This window comes from Alexandromys fortis, unplaced genomic scaffold, assembly GCF_014885135.2.
Source record: "Alexandromys fortis isolate MF-2015 unplaced genomic scaffold, M_Fortis_MF-2015_v1.1 scaffold_95, whole genome shotgun sequence".
NCBI classification, from domain to species: Eukaryota; Metazoa; Chordata; class Mammalia; order Rodentia; family Cricetidae; genus Alexandromys; species Alexandromys fortis.
In genome coordinates, this window is record NW_026067990.1 from 750,921 (window position 1) to 756,345 (window position 5,425).

The 5,425-nt window shown below is 37.6% G+C and overlaps 1 long non-coding RNA gene across 1 annotated transcript in view; it reads left to right on the top strand.

The window, feature by feature from the left end:
- Positions 1–606: 606 nt before the first annotated feature.
- LOC126512107 (uncharacterized) overlaps positions 607–5,425 on the top strand; it is a 110,904-nt gene continuing 106,085 nt past the window's right edge. Inside the window, exons 1-2 of the long non-coding RNA XR_007594909.1 lie at positions 607–621; positions 691–2,414. This is a non-coding gene — a long non-coding RNA (uncharacterized lncRNA). The remainder of the gene's footprint in view (positions 622–690; positions 2,415–5,425) is intronic.

A 5,425-nucleotide genomic window follows, 5' to 3' on the forward strand; every position in this document is an offset into this window, starting at 1 on the left:
TCATCTAAGAGAGGCTTCCTGACTCAGCTTCAGCTGCAAAACCCTGCAGCTCATTAAGAGGTCCTGCCACGAAACACTTAAACGGTGTTGGTGAAAAGCTGAACGCATGCTTTTCGGTTTTCAGCCGTAGCAGGAAAAAAGCTGTGCTGTTTAAAAATGCCGGCTTTCTGGGCCGTCCTGCCAGGGCAAACTCTGACTGAGGCAGGAGGGCCAACTACCGAGAGAGGACTTGACTGTTGTCTGTTGTAGCTCGCTGGCTGGCAGGGACCTTGAAACGCCATAGAGTTGTGGCAGTAAACATGGCTACAACCGGTACCTCAGCCATGAGGCTGGAAAGCTAAGGAATGGACTGGATCTAGCTGGCAAAGCCACGGCTTTAATCCTACTCATATTGCTCAGTAATTTAAAGGCTCGTGTGGTCAGAAAAAGAGAGATATACAGTAAAGAGATTCAAAGATAAAGAAAATGTTTAAATGATTTACAGTGTGTTAAAAATATATGCAAGCTAAAAGTTAAAAGTTTTAAAAAAAAAGTAAGAAAAAGAGAAGTTGTGTGTGGTAGTACACGCCTTTAATCCCAACACTTGGGAGGCAGAGGGAGATTGACCTCTGTGACTTCAAGGTGTGGTAGCACACGCCTTTAATCCCAGTGCCTAGAAGGCAGAGACAAACAGATCTCTGTGAGTTCAAGGTGTGGTAGCAAACACCTTTAATCCCAATGCCTGGGAGGCAGAGACAGGCGGATCTCTGAGAGTTCAAGGAGAGCCTGGTCTACAGAGTTATTCCAGGTCAAAGAGATACAGAGAATATAAAATAAAAGTAAAAATAAACGAAATAGAGGTTAAAATAAAGCGTACAAAGATGGAAAATACACAGAGAATCTTGATACTGTATACTATTATGCTCTCTTTGAATTGTTTGAATGCTGAGGAAGGAGCAACAGATGCTAAAAGATATTTGTTTATAAATGCTGCTGAACTAATCCATCGTAGAGATTTTGATGCCTTGACTTTGAAATTTGGATCTAAGGACATGATACTTTGGAAAGGAGTTTCTTATTTTGTTTTCACAGAGGATGAGACCCTGTTCATTTCTTCTATTCCGATATGGTATGATGGACCACGCCCTCCTGAACGGTTGCTGTGAATACCTTCAGAAAATTGCTTCGCTCAACTGCCAACTGAGATGAAACTAGCACACAGGTTATACCATGAAAGACCTAATTAACGACGCCCCCATTCAGCAGGAAGCAGTTTGGAGAGAAAAAACTGCGCCCATATTCCCAAATATTGTTTATAAATGTTCTTTTACATTTAAAGGGGGAGATGATATAGGTATGAATAATTTACATTGATATGGATTTTGCTTTAGTGATTTAAATTTAAGGTCAATTTTGTAATGTATATAGGTTGTTAATGAATAATCATTAATAATAGTTAAGTTTGTAGTCATGTTAGTTAAGATTTTCTAGATGTGCATAGATATATTTTAGATAGGCATTCTTCATATTTTTCAAAGATTATAGAATATGGCATTTTAAATGTTTTAATAACTTAGGACTTTTCATGACAATGAGACACTCTGCTCCTGGCAGCACCAATCTACTTCAAGAGGAAGATGGGCATCGAAGAGGATCCTTATGGAGTTTGATAGCCATTTGGGCAAGAAACTGCTCTTGCCTGGACTATTGCATAAACTGGACACAGAGAACCCGCAGAGAGAGGACTGCTGAACTTGCCTAAAGGTGAGATGATCTTTCGGGGTTCCTGATTCATGAAAGAGTCTGCAAGACATTCTTCAGGACAAGCAGATAGTGACTGCCTTTGAAAGTTCCTGCTTTGTGGAAATGTCTGCTGGAAACTATGGGCCTCTAGGCTGAAGATGGATGCCCCAACGGTACAGAGGAACTTTGGGTGACTGTCCAGGCAGTGAGATGTCTCTGTCATTTCTAGAGTTTGAGAGTTTGCTTATTTCTTATTTGTTTAGGTAATATTGTATCTTTCTGGACTGTTTGATGGAGTTAAGAATAGTTAGCTATAGTTATAGTTTTTCTTAGTTATGATATAGATTATTGTAATTTTTACTTGATAACTGTTTTGTTATATGTAATTTTGGGATGTTAAGTTAAAGCCTTTTTTTTTTTTGTTTAAACAGAAAAAGGGGAAGTGATGTGGGAGTGTCATATATCAATCTGTTGATTTCATTGGTTAAGTTATAATAAACCAGCTGCTTGGCCTCATGGCTGGAACATAGATGGGAGGAGTAAACAGAATAGAATTCTGGGCGGAAGAGGAAGTGAGGTCAGACTCTGCTCTGCTCCCAGAGAGACCCGACAGCTCTGCTGGAGCAGAGACGCCATGCTCAGCTCTCCCAGGCAGCTGCAACCCACGATGGACTTAGGCTAGAATCTTTCCGGTAAGCGCACCTTGGGGTGCTTACACACATTATTAGAAATGGGCTAGTCCAGGTGCAAGAATTAGCCTATAAGGGCTAGAGTATGGGCCAAGCAGTTCTTTAAATGAATACAGTTTGTGTGTTGTTATTTCGGGCATGAGCTAGCCAAGCGGCCGGGGTGTTGGGGACGCAGCCCCGCCGCCGCTCCTATTTCAACATCAAATAGCATAGTTTTCAAAGAGTTCTGTAAAATCTTTTGCATCCTGTGAGCCTCTTAGTCATGAGGAGCCAGCCCTCCGTTTTTTTTGTTTGTTTGTTTTTGCAGGAAGCACAATTTTCACAGCTTACCTGGCCCAGCTGTGAATTTCTCCTTCAAAATACCAACGTTTTTTAGGTAATTTTTCACTTAGACCACACATTCATTTTGCTTTTACCAGGCTGTAACTGACTGACATACTATGTATTCTCAGATCTAGATATTTACTGTGCTGATGCTGGTCTGACTATGAACGAAGAACTGTCAAGCTCATTTACTACTGGCTAGGCACACATATGTTACAACTCTTACAATTCTATTTTCATTATTGCTAATAATTACTCCTGGGATCTAATTAGTGTAGTGATTACTTTTATAAGAGGTGCTATTATTATGGATTCAATCCAGTATCAGTGGAATTCCATGGCAATAAATAAATTTGAATGTTTCTATTTCTCATTTAGATATAACTGTAGGTCACAATTCTATTGTATGTAGGACAGGTGAATACATAATTCCAACTACTTGTCTTGCTCTACAGTTCATCTTTTACCCTAATGACACCACAGATACTTCCAGACTTCAGGCTAATAGTCTTTTGTGGCTGGTATCAAATTGGAAAAGATTAAAGAGATTTCTTTGTTTCACACATAAATCCACCGAGATTCTGCTAGTACTGTCATGAATATTTCCAAACTAAAAGAGATGTTGAATCACATTATAAGTAGATGATGTGCTATTTCTCCATTGATACAATAATTTGTGACTAAAATATTCTAAAGGATTTGCAGACTGAATGGGAACCTGCCCTCCTATTTTTTTTAAATCACCAATTATTCTGTTTATTTGTTCATTCAATGCTTACTTGCTGTCAAAACTAGAGTAGCAAGTAACAAAACAAGAACTCATCATTCATCAAACTCAAATACCACTGTAAAGTAATAACCACAGAAAAGGATTTCATCATAACAAGTATGATGAAAGTCATAAAACAGGAGAAACACAGAAATAGAAAATATGTGACTTATATTCCTATGTTTAAATGTACTCATCAAGGCCTTTAAGCATATCAATAATGCTTATCGTTTTTCATATGACAGTTTAAAAGACTTCACTTGTAAATATGAAAACAGAATCAATTATAGTTCCACTCTAAACATATACCCTCATTCCCTACTGAGAAACAGCAGTTCAAGAATGAGACATAAACTAGACATGTCAGGGAAGATAAAATCTACTGAGTTTGTATTTGTTTCTAGACTTAATACTACAAAAAGGATTTTGACAAACAAGACTATCTGATCTTACACTACCAATACAGTAGGTTATTGTCTGTGATTGTTATATTCAGGCCTTTAAGTAAAGTTTACCTGAATAGCAGTGTTTCTCTTCAAGGAGGGGAAATAAATAAGTTACAAAAAAGAGAAATAATTCCCAGCTATATGAACAGTAGACCCTCCCTCATTGGGCTCATGCATGCATGTTGCTACCTGCCTTACTTCATTTTCTCAGTGTTTGGTGATATCCTGTTAGTAATTCTCTCTGCATTTTACTTGATTTGTGTTTGCTTTTCTGATTTCTTATGCTACTGCTGTTTTGATTTGTGTTGAATTTGAAGCTTAATTTCTCATGGTCCATATTTCCACCCTAGCCCTCTGGCTATCCATTCTGTAACACACACACACACAGACACACACACACACACACACACACACACACACACACACACTGAAATAAGCACTGCAATATATGTCCATGTATTGTCTGCTGTGTGGAATGTGTTCAATTACATTGTAAAGTTTTTCCCAATAATGTAATTTTAAAAAGGTATTTAGTTCTGGACAGTTCTTTCTCCCATTTACTTTTCTTACATGATGATGGAGTGGAATTTATTACATTATTCTCACTCTTGCTCAGTTTCTGCTCTAATCTTTGGTGAGTTATGGGTAGTTTATACAAGTTTTCCCACTAGGTAGTAATATAAAGAAACACTGATCTCAAAAATGAACACACAGTTTATATTCAAGTGAAAACATTTACTATCGGAACATTTATCAATCTCCTGACATAATTTTAATTTTCATAATTAGCTTATATTGACCATATGTTTGGGAGAAACCAATGATTCTGTCTTCAAATATCTAGTGTCCTCATTATGAGAAATCATGATACTAATGCATAAAGATTGAGTAAGTCATTTGTATGTTCAAGTATTAAATAATAAATGCATGTTAAGAGATATGTACCTGAGAAGAATTCAATTATGAAACACTGAATACATAAAAATGTTGAATTGCTAATAAATATTATTTTAGCATTACTGATAATATAGTGTAATATACTAAACTTATTTTTGCCGGTTTAAATCTTTTATTTCCAGTGGAAATATTTTCTATATAATTATTAGGTGAAATGTAAATATACCTTGAGATTTTTAAAACATATTCTGTTCATTAACATTTATAGTTTTAAATTATTTTTGTTCACCAGGTGTTGAAATAGGAGCGGCGGGGCTGCGTCCCCAACACCCCGGCCGCTTGGCTAGCTTATGCCCGAAATAACAACACACAAACTGTATTCATTTAAAGAACTGCTTGGTCCATACTCTAGCCCTTATAGGCTAATTCTCGCACCTGGACTAGCCCATTTCTAATGATGTTTGTAAGCACCCCAAGGTGCGCTTACCGGGAAGATTCTAGCCTACATCCATCTTCATCGCGTGTGCCTCAGAGAGCAGAGCTATCGCGTCTACCCGGGAGAGCTGAGCATGGCGTCT